Here is a 19,548-nt window from a genome sequence, read left to right on the forward strand (position 1 = left end):
TTGGAGTGAATTATTGTAGAGAGTTTCCCTAATATGGCAAAGGGAACAAGCATCAAAATCCAGAAAGCACAGAGAACACCCTTCAAAATCAATAATGATAGGTCCACACCCTGTCATCTGATAGCAAAACTTACTAATCTTAGTGATAAAAGGAAAATCCTGAAAGCAGCCCAGGACAAAAAGTCTGTAACATACAATGGTAAAAATATTAGAATGGCAACAGACTTATCCACAGAGACCTTGCAGGCCAGAAAGAACTGGCATGATATATTCAGAGCACTAAATGAGAAAAACATGCAGCCAAGAATACTATATCCAGCTAGGCTATCATTGAAAATAGAAGGAGAGATAAAAAGTTTCCAGGACAAACAAAAACTAAAAGAATTTGTAAACACCAAACCAGCTCTACAGGAAATATTGAAAGGGGTCCTCTAAGCAAAAAGAGAGCCTAAAAGTAATAGACCAGAAAGGATCAGAGACAATATACAGTAACAGTCACCTTACAGGCAATGCAATGGCACTAAATTAATGTCTCTCAATAGTTACCCTGAATATAAATAGGCTAAATGCCCCAATCAAAAGACACAGGGATCAGAATGGATAAAAAACCAAAACCCATCAATATGCTGTCTACAAGAAACTCATTTTAGACCCAAAGACACCTCCAGATTTAAAGTGAGGAGATGGAAAAATAACTTACCATTCTAATGGACATCAAAAGAAAGCTGGGGTGGCAATCCTTATATCAGATCAATTAGATTTTAAGCCAAAGTCTATAAAAAGAGATGAGGAAGGACACTATATTATACTCAAAGGGTCTGTCCAACAAAGACGTCTAACAATTTTAAATATCTATGCCCCTAACATGGGTGCAGCCAACTATATAAAACAACTAGTAATAAAATCAAAGAAAACATTGACAATAATACAATAATAGTAGGGGACTTTAACACCCCCCTCACTGAAATGGACAAATCATCCAAGCAAAAGATCAACAAGGAAATAATGGCCTTAAATGTCACACTGGACAAGATGGACATCACAGATATATTCATAACATTCCATCCCAAAGCAAGAGAATACACATTCTTCTCTACTGCACATGGAATATTCTCCAGAATAGATCACATGCTGGGTCACAAATGCTCTGAAGCTAGAACTCAATCACAAGAGGAAATTTGGAAAGAACCCATATACACAGAGGCTAAAAAGCATCCTTCTAAAGAATGAATGGGTCAACTAGGAAATTAAAGAAGAATTGAAAAAAATCATGGAAATAAATAATGAAAAAACAATGGATCAAAATCTGTGGGACACAGTAAAGGAAGTCCTGAGAGGAAAAATATACAGTGATACAAGCCTTTCTCAAGAAACAAGAAAGGTCTCAAATACACAACCTAACCCCACACCTAAAGGAGCTAGAGAAAGAACAGCAAAGAAAGCCTAAACCCAGCAGGAGAAGAGAAATCATAAAGATCAGAGCAGAAATCAATGAAATAGAAAAAAAAAAAAAAAAAAACCAATAGAACAAATCAACTAAACTAAGAGCTGGTTCCTTGAAAGAACTAATAAGATTGATAAACCCCTGCCAGACTTAAAAAGAAAAAAGAAAGGACCCAAATAAATAAAATTATGAATGAAAGAGGAGAGGTCACAACCAACACTGAAAAAATACAAACAATTATAAGAACATACTATGAGCAACTATACACCAGCAAATTTGACAATCTGGAAGAAATGGATGAAATCATAGAGACATATAAACTACCACAACGGAGCCAGGAAGAAATAGAAAACCTGAACAGACCCATAATCAGTATCAAGATTGAAATAGTCATCAAAAATCTTCCAACAAACAGGATTCCAGGGTGAGACAGCTTCCCAGGGGAATTCTACCAAACATTTAAATAAGAATTAATACCTATTCTCCTGAAACTGTTCCAAAAAATAGAAATGGAAGGAAAACTTCCTAACTCATTTTATGAGGCCAGCATTATCTTGATCCCCAAACCAGACGAAGACCCCATAAAAAAGAATTACAGACCCATGTCCTTGATGAACACAGATGCAAAAATTCTCACCAAAATAATAGCCAATAGCATCCAACAGTACATTAAAAGGATTATTCACCACGACCAAGTGGGATTTATTATAGGGCTGCAAGTTTCGTTCAACATCCGCAAATCAATCAATGTGATACAATACATTAATAAATGAAAGAACAAGAACCATATGATACTCAATAGATGCTGAAAAAGCATTTGACAAAGTACAGCATCCCTTCCTGATCAAAACTCTTCAAAGTGTAGGGATAGAGGGCACATACCTCAATATTATCAAAGCCATCTATGAAAAACCCACTGCAAATATCATTCTCAATGTAGAAAAACTGAGAACTTTTCTGCTAAGGTCAGGAATATGGCAGGGATGTCCATTATCACCACTGCTATTCAACATAGTACTAGAAGTCCTAGCCTCATCAATCAGACAACAAAAAGAAATAAAAGGCATCTGAATGGGCAAAGAAGAAGTCAAATTCTTACTCTTTGCAGATGATATGATACTTTATGTAAAAAACCCAAAAGACTCCACTCCAAAAGTGCTAGAACTTGTATAGGAATTCAGTAAAGTGTCAGGATATAAAATCAATGCACAGAAATCAGTTGCATTTCTCTACACCAACAGCAAGACAGAAGAAAGAGAAATTAAGGAGTCAATCCCATTTACAATTTCACCCAAAATCCCAAGATACATAGGAATAAACTTAACCAAAGAGGCAATGAATCTATACTCAGAAAACTATAAAGCACTAATGAAAGAAATTGAGTAAGACAGAAAGAAATGGAAAAATGTTCAATGCTCATGGATTGGAAGAACAAATATTGTGAAAATGTCTATGCTACTTAAAGCAATCTACACATTCAGTGTGATTTCTATCAAAATCTCACCCATTTTTTTCCCAAAGAAATGGAACCGATAATCATAAATTTATATGGAACCAGAAATACCTCAAATAGCCAGAGGAATGTTGAAAAAGAAAGCCAAAGTTGGTGGCATCACAATTCCAGACTTCAAGCTCTATAACAAAGCTGTCATCTTCAAGACAGTATGGTACTGGCACAAAAACAGACATACAGATCAATGGAACAGAATAGAAAGTCCAGAAATAGACCCTCAACTCTATGGTCAACTAATCTTCAACAAAGCAAGAAAGAATGTCCGATGGAAAAAAGACTGTCTCTTCAACAAATGGTGTTGGGAATATTGGACAGCCACATGCAGAAGAATAAAACTGGACCATTTCCTTATACCACACACAAAAATAGACTCAAAATGGATGAAGGACCTCATGTGAGAAAGGAATCAATCAAAATCCTTGAGGAGAACACAGGCAGCAATGTCTTCAACCTCAGCCACAGCAACTTCTTCCTAGAAACGTTGCCAAAGGTAAGGGAAGGAAGGGCAAAAGTGAACTATTGGGACTTCATCCAGATCAAAGCCTTTTGCACAGCAAAGGAAACAGTTAACAAAACTAAAAGACAACTGAGAGAATGGGAGAAGATATTTGCAAACAACATATCAGATAAAGAGCTAGTATCCAAAATCTATGAAGAACTTATCAAATTCAACACCCAAAGAACAAATAATCCAGTCAAGAAATGGACAGAAGACATGAATAGACATTTCTGCAAAGAAGACATCCAGATGGCCAAGAGACACATGAAAAAGTGTTCCACATCACTTGGCATCATGGAAATATAAATCAAAACCACAGTGAGATACCAGCTCACACCAGTCAGAATGGCTAAAATTAACAAGTCAGGAAATGATAGATGCTGGTGAGGATGTGGAGAAAGGTGAACCCTCCTACACTGTTGGTAGAAATGCAAGCTGGTGCAACCACTCTGGAAAACAGCAGGAGGTTCCTCAAAAAGTTGAAAATAGAGCTACCCTACGACCCAGCAATCGACCTACTGGGTTTCCCTAAAGATACAAATGTAGTGATCCAAAGGGGCATGTGCACCCAAATGTTTATAGCAGCGATGTCCACATTAGCCAAACTATGGAAAGAACCTAGATGTCCATCAACAGATGAATGGATAAAGAAGAGGTGGTATACACACACACACACACACACACACATGCACACACACAGTGGAATACTATGCAGCCATCAAAAGAAATGAAATCTTGTCATTTGTGATGACATGGATGGAACTAGAGGGTATTATGCTAGGCAAAATAAGTCAATCAGAGGAAGACAATTACCATATGATCTCACTGATATGAGGAAATTGAGAGGCAACATGGGGGGTTTGAGGAGTAGGGAAGGAAAAAATGAAACAAGATGGGATCAGGAGGGAGACAAATCATAAGAGACTTTTAATCTCACAAATCAAACGGAGGGTTGCTGGGTGGAGGGGGCTAGGGAGAGGATGGTTGGGTTAGGACATTGGGGAGGGTATGTGCTACGTTGAGTGCTGTGAAGTGTGTAAACCTGGAGAATCACAGACTTGTACCCCTGGGGCTAATAATACATTATATGTTAATTAAAAATTTTAAAATTTTTTTTAAAAAAGAATCTCTTGGGGTACCTAGGTGGCTCAGATGGTTGAGACTCTGCTTTTGGCTCAGGTCGTGATTCTGCAGTCCTGGGATGGAGTACCACATTGGGCTCCTTGCTCAGCAGGGAGCCTGCTTCTCCCTCTGCCTGCTCTCCCCCTGCTTGTGATCTCTCTCTCTAACAAATAAATAAAATCTTTTTAAAAATAAATTAAAATAATGGAATCTCTTATGTTTGTCTTCCTCTCTGTTTTTATGGGGGGATGGGGTAACCAGGTGATGGGCATTAAGGAGGGCACTTGATGTAATGAGCACTGGGTGTTATATGCAACTGATCAGTCACTAAATTCTTTTTTTTTTTTTAAAGATTTTATTTATTTATTTGACAGAGAGAAATCACAAGTAGACCGAGAGGCAGGCAGAGAGAGAGAGGAAGGGAAGCAGGCTCCCTGCTGAGCAGAGAGCCTGAAGCCGGACTCGATCCCAGGATCCCGAGATCATGACCTGAGCTGAAGGCAGCGGCTTAACCCACTGAGCCACCCAGGCGCCCTGATCAGTCACTAAATTCTATCCCTGAAACTAATAATACAGTATATGTTAACTAAATTGAACTGAAATAAAAAAATTAAAAAACAAACAGATTAATGGCTGTCAAGAGCTTTACGGGAGGGAGAGATAAGTAGAGCACAGAGGGAGCTCTTCTGCATCATACTACAATGGTAGATACATGTCATTATAGATCAGGGGTAACGCATAGAATGTATATGACCTAGGATGACCTTTTATGTAATTTACTTGTTTTGAATAATAATGATGTTCAGTGTAAATTCACAGACTGTAATAAATGTACTTCTCTGGCACAGGACATTGGTGGAAGAGGTCATATTCATGTGACAACAAGAGGTATTTGGAACTCCATATCCTTTCTGCTCAATTTTGTTGTAAACCCAAAACTATGGTAAAAATAAGTTTATGTAGTTTTAAAATGAAAGAGAACATGTCACTACATATATCACAGATTAACAAAATAAGAAAATATTGAGAAAATTTCATCATAATACACTTGATCATTTAAATGAAAACTGAACTTGAAGCAAACATAGGGAGAAATAGAAAATATGCACAAAGTTTCTGAATTCTTAATTGAAAACATTTCCACAAATAAACCTAAAGGATCAAATGTCTTCATTGGTGAATTCTCCTAAACATTTAAAGAAAAGAAAACAATCTTAAACAAACTCTTCCAGAGAACAGAAAAAGAAACAATTGCAAATTTATTTTATGGGTCCAGTATGACCTTAACACAAAACTTGACAAAAACCATGCAAAAAAGATAAAGCAAGTATAGGCCAAAATCTCTCATGAACATGCACACAAGAAAATCTAAAGAACATATTAGAAAATTGAATCCAGAAATACAGAAAAATAATACTTTGTTATAATCACACTCAGTTTATTTCAGGAATGAAATGCTGGTTTAATATTTGAAAATAAATCATAATATAACAGAATAAAAGATAAAAACCATATGAAAACCTCAAAAGATTCATAAAAAGCCTTTAATAAAATTCATCACCAATGATTAATCCATGATGAAATAGATATAGAATAGAATTTTCCTTAATTATCTGTTAAAATATAGCTACCACAAAAACCTCTAAATCTTTTTTGATTATCAAATATTAAAGATACACACTGAAGTTTGGTAAGAGATATGGATATCCAGTGATATAGCATCTACTAGTATTTTTATAACATTTCATATACAACAGAGCAAGAAGAATAAATGAAAGGTATAAGAATTAAAAAGAAATAGAACTGTCATTATTCATGCACAATGTAATTGCAAAATACATGCAAAATAATTCTATAGATAAAAAAAATCTAATAACTGAAAAGAGCATTGTTGGTTGTGAAGTGATATGTAAAACTCAATTATTTAAATTATTAGTAACAAACAAGTCAAATTAAACATTAGAAAACATTTCATTTATCATAGCACCAAAAACATTGAGTGTCTTAGAATAAACTTAACAAAAGTTATTCATACTTCTACACTAAAAATTGTAAGGTATTATGGAGAAATTTTTTTAAAGACCTAATAAGTGGAAATATATACCAGATTTATATGTTTGAAGATTTAATATTTTAAAGATGTCAATTCTTCCTAAACTGATGTATAGAATCAATAAAACTCTTATTATAAATCATATATGGCAATTTGTTGTGGAAAATAGCAAGCTAAATTCTAAAATACATATAGAAGTAACTATATTTCTAAACAACTAAAAGTATCAAAGGAAATCTAAAAGATGAACTATGTTGAGAGGCATGAACTAACAGATTTAAAAATAAGATAATAAAGCAGTAATTAAAAATTATGATTTGTGCACAAAGATGGAAATATAGACCAATGGAACCTAATAGAATATCCAGTTTGAGACCCAAGCATAAATTGTCATTGATTTATAGCAAAATATTGTGGTAGACCCATGGGGGAAAATGTGATCTTTTAGATAAATGCCTTGAGATTAATTGTATATTCTATAAAAATTAATTTGACACCTTCCTCCTTCCATGCACCCAAATTTATCCCATATGTACCTGAGTCCTAAAATTGAAAGGTAAAGTTACAAACTTCTAAAGAAAATATGAAGGAAAACCTTCATAATCTTAAATTTGGCAAAGATTTCTTTTTTTTTTTTTTTAAGATTCTATTTATATATTTGACAGACAGAGATCACAAGCAGGCAGAGAGGCAGGCAAAGATTTCTTAAACAAGAACACACTAATGCACACGTGCACAATCACTAACCATAAAGTGAAAGACTGATGCATTCGATTTGATGAAAATTGGTAATTTTTAAAATCAAAACATACCATTAAGAGAGCTATCATGCAAACTGCAGTGTGGAGATGTAATCATAGATCTGGCAAAGAAACTGTATCCAAAAAATAATTGGATATTAAAAATATCACAAATTAATAAGACAAGTACAACAATACAATTTAAACATGTCAAAGGACTTATTTCACAGGTGGCCAGAAAGCATTAGAAAATATGTTGCTCTTGTTATTATTTATCATCAGGGAAATGCAAATTAAACCATACTAACCCCTATCTGCCCACCTGAATGACTAACATTTTAAATATGTGACAATGTCAAGTGCAGTTGAAGAAATAAAGCAATAGGATCTCTCACACAATGTGGATGGTAGTTCAAATCAGTAAAACCACTTTAAAAACTGTACAGTAATAGCAACTAAAGTTGAGTGAATGCATACACAGTGGCTTGGCTATTTTCATTCTTGCTAAATATGTAACAGAATACATGCACACTGCACCAAAAGACACATACACAAATGTTCAGGGAACTTTATTCATAATTTCCAAAAACTAGGAAGAGCCCAAATGTCCATTATCATCAATGAATTCCTACAAATTCATACAATGGGATATCAATTAACAGTGAAATAAATGAATGAGGGCTATGGAACAATCAAGTGAATAAATCTATGATCAGAACAATGAGCAAAAAAACCCAAATAAAATAAAAAATAGATGCACAGGAATTTACACCACACTATTCCATTCATATAAAGAGATGAAAAGTGGTTTAAGATGGTAGATATTATAGTGATTCATTTTAGGAGTTGACTGTGAGGCAAGGGATGTGGTTGTCTCTATATTCTTAGAGATGATTACATGCCTTTAATCAGTTTTGACAAATTTTCAACATATATACTTAGTAGTTATTTCCATATTACATATGGTAAACTTTAATAAAAAGGTAACAGAAATGTTTGAAGTATTTCCCAAATTTGTTTTATATATACTGCAGTGACCATTGGAAGACACACCTACTGCTTTTTCAATTCTTTGTTGAACATTGACTTTATCCCAGTGTATTGTGGCAATTATGGTTGGAAGAGAAAAATGGTTGACATCTGGCTTTTGCCCTTGTCCTAACTTACTAATTAATAGAGACAGGAGGACATGTGAACACAAATAATAAAAGGCAGAAAATGCTGTGAGGCACACTTTGGGCTAAGCAGTGGGGTACCAGTATCTTCAAAGAAGTGATGGCAACTGAGTTGGACATTGTGGAGGGCTAGTAGATCTAGGCTCAGGATTTGGCATTACGAACAGGGATGTTTGATGGCCCTTGAGAAGGAGTAATGAGCAAAAGAGCTACATTGAAGGACAATTGATTTGACATTGCGTGGAAGACTAACGCTGCTCTAACAATTGAATGTATATAGCCAGGCACAAGTACTTACTTGTGATCTCTATATACAGATCTCTTTCCATATGTCAAGAATCCAAAGAAAAGGAGGTAACTAGCCAAGGTGATGATGCCCAGATCTTGATTTTTTAGGTACTTGAAGCAGGCCTGCTCTTGCCTCAATCTTCTGGAGTTCTTAGCAGTGGCAGTAAACAAGAAATCCTGCAGAGTACCAGATCATATCCATGCAACAGAAACAGATTCATGCATATGGCTGGGATTGATGTTTTCCTAGAAATAGGCTACATTATAGGTGATTTTCTCTGCTAAAGCCATGATTTGGGGTGGGTGAGTAGAGTACTTATGGGGATGGGACTAGGAACAAGGATGGGGATGGGAATGGGAACGGGACATTGTTATCTTAAACAGGGCTTTTTTATGACTTCACCTGTTTTTATGACTGTGGCACATCTCCTGAAAAATGATTTCAGGGAATTGCACTTCAGGTCATCTGCCTCACAGTGACTGTTTTAAAGATTCTTGGAGGATGCTTTCTGCTCTTTCCACAGTATGAGCCCTGGGCAATGAGCCAAAGTTGTTTTAAATCTCAGTTGAAAGCTCTGGCTCTTTGCACATGAAAATGTGCCAAAAGGAAGTCTAATAACTTATCAAGTTGAGGCACCTCAGGGAGGTCCAGAAGCAGGAATTTTTGAAAAGGGGTTTAGGGAGCAAGGTTATTAACTCTTGACCCAACTGTAGCCCTTTTTTGAGCTACTATTTGTATTTGGTTAATTGAGTACATTTTTTTTTTCCCAAAGACAATCAGCCTGAGAGTCCTGAGACCTAGGTTTTCTCAGTGAAACTTTTAAATGGGGGCACCTGCATGGCTCAGTGGGTTAAGTGTCTGCTTTTGACTCAGATCATGATCTCAAGGTCCTGGGATCAAGCCTGCTTTGTACTTTCTGCTTAGTGGGGAGTCTGCTTCTCCCTCTCCCTCTGTGCATCTCTCTCTCTCTTTTTCTCCCACTCTCTCTCAAAAATAAATAAATAAAACCTTAAAAAACGAAACTCTTAAATGAATTGTGCTATTGACCAACTCCAATGATCAGTCAATGCCTCACTTTTCTTCTCTAGAAAATGGAGATGGAATGTGTCTGACATACCTCTTTAATACACCTTTAAAGTGAAAATTCTGTTAGAGAGCACAAGATAAATTATCTCAGCAAATTATTTGGCCAACATATCTTGGGCACAGCACTAACAGCTACAAGGAATTCAGAAAATACTTAGGAAATATTAATTTTAGTTTCCGGTCATGACCTACAAAGCAAAGGACGCCAGGTTCCTTCTAGAATGATGAAGTGGTTACTGTGGTGTACCACTCACATTTCTATCCCTGCCTTCTGTCCTTTTTAGATGGAAGTCTTCATTCCCCAGTAGTATGGAAAGCTGACAGTTCATAGATTGGTATTCCTATATGTTTCTTGCCCAAAGTCCTTACCCTTGGACAGAGGGAGGTAAAGGCCCTGACCCTTGCTCACAACTCCAGAACTCCCCAAGGGGTTGGCTGTGTCCTGAGAGATAGATTTGCACTTCTTTGCACAATCTTGCTTCCCCAACAAAATGCCTTGGGCAGCACATATACCAAAGTTGGAACTATATGGAGAAGATCAGTGTGGCCCCTACATAAGGCTGGCATGTGAACTCATGAAGCATCCCTCATTTTCCAACCAATAAAATCTTAATTATGAAAGAAAAAAAAATGCCTTCATGCAAATCTCTAGTGTCTGCTTCTGGGGAACCTGGCTGATGATAATTAACCAAAAAAAAAAAAAAAGTGCTATGGGAATTTATAGAAGGAAGAAGGCAAATCCCATTTTGGGGGAAATAGTATATGTGATGTCATTTGAGAGAAGTTTGGGGCTTCCACTGGTGTTAGAAGAGGTAGGGAAAGAAGTGTTTATTACTATATTGAAAGGAAAGAGAATAATCCAAGGCTTGGGGATCAGAGGTATACAAACCTGAAAAGTAAAGTTCAGAGAGCCTGGTACATGCTCCTTTCTCAGGGCACTAGGAGCTTAGGATGAGAAGGCAGATGAGTATATATAATGGAGAGTCCTAAAACCCCAGCTTACAGTAACAAAGTAAATCAGAGGGAAGGGGAAAGCATGGAAGTCTTCTTTAGAAGAGGAGTTTATGCAATACAGGCTATGCTTTCAGAGACTGATCCAGAAGCAAGCATAATGAAGGAGTCTAAAATGGAAGATACTTTATGGTGCTTAATAATCTTAGATTATATTTAAAAAATTAGAAGAGTTCCAAATGAAATGAAATACTGAAGCAGTTTGAAAATATATAATTACTACCTGGAATGTGCCTTTTTTGATTTTTAACTTAATCATTATCCAGGCAAGCTGGCTTGAGGATGACTGCAAGGGTGGAGGGAGAAGAATATGAGAGAAAGAAAGAATGTGAGAGAGGGAAAGAGAGAGAATACTACAAACAGGTAGGCTACATCGTGTATTACCCCATGACCAGTGGTTCAAGAGATCATAGCTCTCCAACTCTGCCACCTTGGATTAGTGAGCAAATTAAACACTCTGGAATTCTAACTAACTAAAGCATAGGCTGAGCCAAGTGTGGCGGGCTCATATCCTATCTTAGGGTTGAAATTCATTTAGGCAAATCATTTTACTTTTCCAATTCTTATATTATTTATTTGTAGAAGTAAATGGATTCTGATGAAATTTTAAGAGAACACTGTGTGAATCACTTCGCCATGTGTGGTGCATAATAAACAGTCTATGCATAAAACTTCTGCTATCATTAGCTCTGTTGCTAATGGTCTAGATCTTTGGAATAGTCTTTGATACCTCTGAGCCCCTAATTCCTTACTTGAAAAACTAGTTGGTAGCTTTTTACAACTATTACTTTCCATATTTTTAAAGCTAGGTTTCAAGTATGATTTTCTTTAAAATCAAATTAAACATGCCATTTAGTTAGCCCCAACTCAACAAGATAAGTATACTTGGTGAACTCATTCCCCAGAAACATGTAAGGAACTTGCATGGGAGGAACAAGATACCCCTGACTTTAGTCCCTGCCAGAGTGAGGGTCTCTTTTGGAATTGTCTGATCAACAGCACATGGTTTTCTGAGTCTCTGTGGGTGCTAGATCTACCAAGTGTTTTGAATTTTTTCTTTTTTTTTCCTACTGGAAAGATATTATCTACTCCAACTATTCACAGAACATTTGTATTCCTTGCTGTTGGGTTTGAGCCAGAGCCAAGGGCTCTTAACGCTTCTTCTGCATGACATCAAGGTGTTTCCTGTGAAATACTGCCATGGCCAGGCACTGGATCAAACCTAATTCATGAACAGATTCTTGTTCCTCTGCTATGCTTTCAATCTCCTCATCTAGGTGTTCGGAAAAGCTTCCTGGGCATCCGATATGTCAACACATCTACACAGCTTGGATTTTAGCAAAGACCCAACAGAAGGCAGACAACAACAGAACTTGCTGTGGCAGAACATGGACATAATCCCTTTCTCACTTCCCCACCCTAATCCCTCACAACTCATGCAGTACAAACTTGTGCAGTGTGCAGTGTACAAGTGAAAAGGGAATCTGAAGGCAGCCTACTTTCCCAACTCTCTCCCTCCCTCCCTTATGAATGGGGGATAGGACCAGAGGACAATGTGATGAACTAGTATCTCTAATCTACCATAGGCGAGGTTTTCTACTAGGTATGATGCCAGTGCTTAGACTTCTATTGTAAATCTTTTGTACTCCTTTATTTTCTTTACATATGTTACATAGTTCCTAGTTAATGGGGAAAGAGTGCTTGGGATGTGTGCCCCTTGTGAGCCTCTGAAGATATATTAGCAAGATGTATATATTACGTTGCTGTCCAAGATTTTCATCTTGTCTCCTGTTTTTCACCCAGTTACTATTATAAAAATATCTATTACACATTTGATTCAGAAGGCTTAGATGCTTGTTCTGGTTCTATCTGTAAGAGTTTATATGACTTTGGTAAGTCAGTTGCCCATCCTGAGTCTCGGTTCATTCATCTGAAAAATGGGAGTAATGGCAGGCTGTGCTGAACTTTGGATGAAATTGCGTAAGTGTTCTGTGGATTTCAAAAAACGTAACAAGCATATGAAGTGGAATCATGATTTCACAATTTTACATCAGGCTGCCCTGACCAGAACTTCCCAACCTCTGGACCTCCATCAACAGATATCTGTCCAACTCTGCTATACATAGAAGAAAACATAAGACTCATCTTTCATTACTCTTTGACTGCCATCTTTTATATGACTTCCTGGCAAGTATACAATGGTTTATCTGGTGAGGTAATTATGTTTTCATCAATGGCTAGGACCCAAAACAAATATCTTTACTGCCTTTTTGAGAAAAATTCTTGTAAAAGTCTAGTGTTGGTGCTGTAAGGCGTGTCTTTCTATTTAGAAGGGAAAAGAAAGAACTTCCACTGGGCTTCTGATTCCCACTATCTTCCAGATACTACACTGAGAGCTACTTACCCCCTTAGTAGAGTAAACTTTACCCCATATTGAAGAGATCAGCAGTGGAGAGAAGCAGGAAAGATGTGTATATCTCTATAATTTATCTATCCCGGTATAGTTTATCTTCTATCTTTGTGGACCAATTTTTGTAACTGAAATTCCTTATTTTTGTTAGGACAGCATTGGAAGAGAAGATAACTGTAGTCAAGACAAGCCAAACAGTGCTATAAATATAAGTACCTTAACTTGAATCTCTGTCATGTCATCTTTAATCTGGATCTATCGCTGCCTTGTAAGTCCTTGTCATCTTCCACATGGCAGAGGCTAATTCCTCAGGACAAGAGATACTTTCCATAACATTTAAATACCTCAGCATTTCCCTATTTTCCTGCCTGTGGCCTACTGCATAGCATAGCATCTTAGAGCCAGTTTCACATTTGAGAATACTACCTTCATCCAGAACCGAGATGGCACAAATGACTTCCCCATTCAGGAAAGTAAGTCACCTATGTAGTTGAAGTGATAGGGCCTCCATAGTATGGAAATTTTGAACGTAAGCAATAACATCCCATTAATCCCACTTTTCCCAAGCAATGCCCTCATAGAACAAGTCAGGGGTTTTTCTCAGACACTGAGACAGCTGAGAGTCAGTGAGAGGAAAATCCAGCACAGCTGATTTAGTAACTATGTTAGTAGTCTCTTGAATATCTGTCATGACTTTAAGTATTCAAACACTTCTACTTCATGGTCAGGGTGAACCCTACCACATGGCCAATTGCTCATGTATCCCCATTTTACATGAGAATGAACAATGTGAAGTTCATAGGGCTTCAGGGTCATTTAATTGCCACAGTGTTCATACAGCCTTCTGTTACTGGATTCCAGACAATCTCTTAAACCACATCTTGATTCCTAGACCGATTTATCCCTATAGATAACTAGCAAACACCTTAGACACCTTGTTACCTTGGACTTCCTAGACATGACATCTACCTAACTAACATACTGAGAGAGCCTCTATATCTGACTGTACTTGTAATTATCATTTGTAGAAAGGAGTGAAAGTGCTTTCATTTTCTCAGGAAAGAAAAAAAAAAAAAAAAAAGGATGCCTCATTATGTAGTAGAGAAGCCAGATATTCTGAAAGATGTAAGACATGACGCAGTGACGAGCTGACTGTTACGCAGAAACCTTTTGCTCTACTTCAGATATTTTTGACTGCTTCATTTTTCCAAAATATCACCTGCCTCCCAGATCATATTGATACCACTCATTCCAGCACCCTAACTGAGCTTCCTGAATCACCTGCTTGGAGTCTGATTTGAAGCCTCAGGCTGAACTCTATTCATGCCACATGCCCTTCTTCTTCAGAACTGGATGAAAAGGGAACATGGGATCTGCCTTACTGAATGGTCATAGGGAAACAGATGATGTGAACTGGGGGTCTGATCAGACTTCCAGAGATAAACCCTGACCAGCAGAAGCAGGAGATGGGAGGGATCAGGCTGATACCTTCATCCTCCTCCCCTTTCTATGAACTACTCTGAGATGTGGTTCTCGATGGAGCTCTCCAGAGAAAGGAATATGTGCTAGAAAACCATCCTCAGGGGCGCCTGGGTGGCTCAGTGGGTTAAGCCGCTGCCTTCGGCTCAGGTCATGATCTCAGGGTCCTGGGATCGAGTCCCGCATCGGGCTCTCTGCTCAGCAGGGAGCCTGCTTCCTCCTCTCTCTCTCTCTGCCTGCCTCTCTACCTACCTGTGATCTCTCTCTGTCAAATGAATAAATAAAATCTTTAAAAAAAAAAAAAAAAAAAGAAAGAAAACCATCCTCACAGCACCAGTCTCTTTGAGACTGACTGAGAAAGTGACGAGCAGAGTAACTCAATGAATTCTCAGCTTTTCTTGCTTCACATCTATTTTTTTAAATGCCTGTTGGTTGAACTTGCACCTGGCCCCCAAGTGCGTGTCTGTGCTTTTATCCTTGCCCTGAGCTTTGCTTTTAGAGAACCTAGGCCAAGAGCATGTCTTAGTTACTCTTATTCCGTGGTAGCCAGTACAGGTAGTGGGCACATTATACTCCTCAATAAATTCAGAAATACGAAGTGAAACTGAATGTTTGAAGGAAAATAAATCAACAATCAACAGAATGTTGGCATTTGGAATTTGTTTCTTAATGTGACATGAAAGGTTAGCATTAGTAGTAAGAGAGGAAGTATCTAGAAGCAAATCCCCTTTTCTGCATTTTGAAATCACAGTCCTACTACCAGATCCTTTTCAGGTGACTAAAGCTGAGGATCATTCTGGAGAGACTTGAGTTGCTAGGACTTTATTTCCCCAGGCCCTTTTTGGGAAAAACAGACTCAACTAAACAACCAATTCCATGAAATTCCTTTGAAAACAATCCCTTTTCCCTAAGTTGGTGCTGAAATTCTCCCACTCACTTCTTTTGGCTTACTGTGATCAAAATCAAATTCCAGAGCCTTCTTTAAAAAAGGTCTTGTTTATCCATAGATAGGAATTTAGAAAGATATAAATAAATACATAGATAGGTATGTAAGCACACACACGCACACAACATAATATTAAATCTTACAATTACTCTGATATGTTAGTCAATTTTCCCACCTAATTAAGAGCAGAGTGATAGAGCTTGAGGCTATGTTATAGTCAACCCACCAGAAAGGGTGTGTATGAGAAAGAATCTGACAGATGTGCATGGGTGGAGACTTGTTATCTTATGCTAAATTTTCTTCTCTAATAGCTGTATGGGTGGCTTGCCAAAACAAGTAACAGTAGGTATGTGATACTCTTTTCTTAAGTGAGATCTTTATCATAGTAATGACACAAGCAAGCTCTTTGTAATCAGAATGGAATATGCCAGAATGTTATAAACCTATCATTGTAGTGATTCTACATTTTTGTCACTACATTTATGATGAGCTCTGTGGAAACCTGTCATGGATGTCATCAGTCCTTTGATCTTCTCATACAAGTTGATAATCCCTTCTTGAGGTATGTAGCCATCTTGGTTAACCAGAGACAGTCTAGAACACAAATACATTGCAAACCTATTACTTGGTACTCATTGGCTGGGTCATCTTCCTTATTTTCAGTTAATTTACTAAACAATTTGTAAGGTCTCTATCTGCTTTAGAATTCTTGAACTCCATATGTAATTTATTTAATTTCCATACTGAGACTTGCTGTCTCACTTCGTAGGACTTTTGAATCACAAAAAATTTCATCTCAAGTTTACTTATAGTTATAACCATTCACTAAAATGATATGTTGGCATGAGTCCTGCTACTCAAAAGATGGTCCATAGACTGGCCACATCAGCAGCAACTGGGAGCTTGTTAGAAATGCAACATCTCTGCACTTAACCCAGATCCACTAAATAAGAGTCTATATTTCACCAGGATCTCCAAATAATTTTGACACACAGAGAAATGTGGACTAGAGGGCTGACAGTGGGGAGATCTTCCAGGTCTGATGTCAAGGTTTATTGCAAGCCATCTCCTTCTCAACAGTAAGTTTAGCTCACAGGTGCCAAGTTGATTCTTAGATTACATGAGCTGCTTGGCAGTGAGGAGGTTGGAACTTCCCTGCTATAATTAATTGCCAACCAACAAAATGTTTCAAACACTGCCAATGATCAAAAGATCTCTTCTACCATATCTTGTTTCATAATTTCACATTTTTGTGTCTACTGGAGAGATTGACTGCTATGGGTCAGCATTTTAGCCATTTCTCAGTCTTCCCATATATACAATGTCTGTTTGGTTGTGACTGTAGAAGGTTTCCTTATATTGGTTGAAATATAACTCAAGAATACAGGGTTTTTTTGTTGTTGTTGTTTGGGATTATTTGATAAGTGACCCTGGTCAAATTAAGCACTATATTTTATTTCTTCTACCATCTATCAGCCAAGTTTGGATTTCTGAAAAATTAACCTTGTTAAATTAACCTTAAATTAACTTGTTAAAAGCAAACAGATTCCAGAAGTCAGATTTTGAATTAAGCCTTATGTATAGACTTATTTAAATGTCTATTGTGTTTATAATTCAAAGGTTTGAATATATTTCCTTCAGATTTTGAGAATTTGTCTACTGAAACACTGATTTCTTAGGTGTTATTTTAAAATTGAAACACAAATACTTAACCTCATCAGGAACTGTCAGCCTCTGCCCTTTTCCCAATACGTGCTCCGCACTCCACATGATGAGTAACCATTGTCATTGTTTTTTTGATGGGACCAATGAAAATTCAATTTTAATGAAACTCCTCCCACTCTGAATCTGGGTGAGATCTGTGACTGCAGCGACCAATAGGATATTGTAAACATGGCACTAGGCCAACTTCCAGGCCAACTCCATAAATATTGGCAGCTTCCACTTCCTTGGAACATTCTTTCTTGGAGCCCTGAGACCATTGTACTAGAAATGTGGACAGGCTATATATAGAGATGCGGTACCAAGCCCCAGCTGTGCTAGCCACGCTGGCTCAGACTCCAGACATGTGTGTGAAGAAGCCTCCATATGACTCCAGCCCCATCTACAACCTCACTGTAAATGTATGAAAAATACCAAATGAGGAATACACAGCTCAGTGTCTAAACCTCCAGCATCATGAAAGATAATGCTAAGTTGCTGTATTAAGCCACAGAGCTCTGTGGTTGGTTGTTAAATGTTAATAGATAACCAGAATAGTTATTCTGGGGGCGCCTGGATGGCTCAGTGGGTTAAAGCCTCTGCCTTCGGCTCAGGTCATGATCCCAGAGTCCTGGGATCAAGCCCCACATCGGGCTCTCTGCTCAGCAGGGAGCCTGCTTTCTCCTCTCTCTCTCTCTGCCTGCCTCTCTGCCTACTTGTGATCTCTGTCTGTCAAATAAGTAAATAAAATCTTTAAAAAAAAAAAAGAATATTTGTTCTGTGTCTGAGTGCTGAAACTCTTCATTTCATTAGATGTTTCATATTTCAACATTGGTATCAGGTGAAAGCTCCCTGAAACTTTCATAGAAGTAGCTATTCAGTCCATATGACAGATTCAAAGCAGAAACACAGTTGAGAGAAGCTTCTGGGAAAGGGCATAATAGCAGGACCAGAATGTTGTGTGGATTGAGGCTGCCCTGATACCCATAGCAAATGAAAAAAAAAAAAAAAAATATATATATATATATATATATATATATAAACAAACACTGGGCATTCATGTGACGAAAAACACCTCATTTACTTTTCTACTCAGTGAAGAGTTATTAGTTCTTATTATATGACAACTGGGAACATAAGACATTAGATCTCATTCGTCATGGAAGACATATGTTAGGAAGCTTGAAAATATACTGGTAGCCAAACACAGACATTTTTAATAAAAATTGTAATTTATGACTTGTTGCCAAATACAGTATGCCATTTATTAAGATGATGAAAACTAGAATAAGACCAGATTTGGGCAGAGTGTCATATCATTTCTCTAAAGATAGCTGAGCTCTTGTTCTGTCAACTGCCTTCAGAGCCGGTCATTGCTATGGAGTAAATGTTTATGTCCTCCCAGTATTTGTGTGTTGAAACCCTAATACCCAATGTGATGGCATTGGGAGGTGGGCCTTATAGGAGGCAAATTGGTCATGAGGATGGCTTCATTTTTGGAATTAGTGCCCTTATAAGAAGAGCCATGAGAGAGATAATTTCTCTGTCTGCCCTGTAAGGACAGAGCAAAGAGTCTATTTGCATACTGGGAAGAGGGCTCTGGCCAGGAATCAAGTCAGCTGGTGCTTTGATCAAGGATTTCCCAGCTTCCAGAACTGTGAGAAATAAACATCTGTTGTTTGAGTCACACAATCTATGACATTTTTAGTGGTGGCAACCTGATGGACTAAGACAGTTATCTTTGACACAACCCTGCCTCCTGAGTTTGTAATTTCATATTATTTTTGGTGTCAAATGTATTATCCATACCATTCACCTCTCTTTATATGAGGCACTTCAGATCTATTTCCAAAACTGGCACTCACTTTTAAGGGATGACTTTTTATGAATCTATTCAAATTATATTATTTAGAGCTTATGAGAATTTCATGAGAAGAATCACAAGTTATCTGGAGTAATGAAATATCTTACCATATATTCAAGGGTGCATTAAAAATGACAAAGCTAATCTGGCTTTAAACTTATACTTCATTGATTCTGCCTTTGGCAGGCACACACAGAACCTCAAGCACTTTCTGGT

At 37.4% G+C, this 19,548-nt stretch overlaps 1 non-coding gene across 1 annotated transcript; it reads left to right on the forward strand.

The window, feature by feature from the left end:
- The first annotated feature begins 10,412 nt into the window (after nt 1-10,412).
- On the forward strand, nt 10,413-10,516 carry LOC131828404 (U6 spliceosomal RNA). Its single transcript, XR_009352417.1, has one exon. It is a non-coding gene; the product is annotated as a U6 spliceosomal RNA (small nuclear RNA).
- Nucleotides 10,517-19,548: the final 9,032 nt, after the last annotated feature.

Source organism: Mustela lutreola, chromosome 3 (assembly GCF_030435805.1).
Source record: "Mustela lutreola isolate mMusLut2 chromosome 3, mMusLut2.pri, whole genome shotgun sequence".
Taxonomy (NCBI): domain Eukaryota; kingdom Metazoa; phylum Chordata; class Mammalia; order Carnivora; family Mustelidae; genus Mustela; species Mustela lutreola.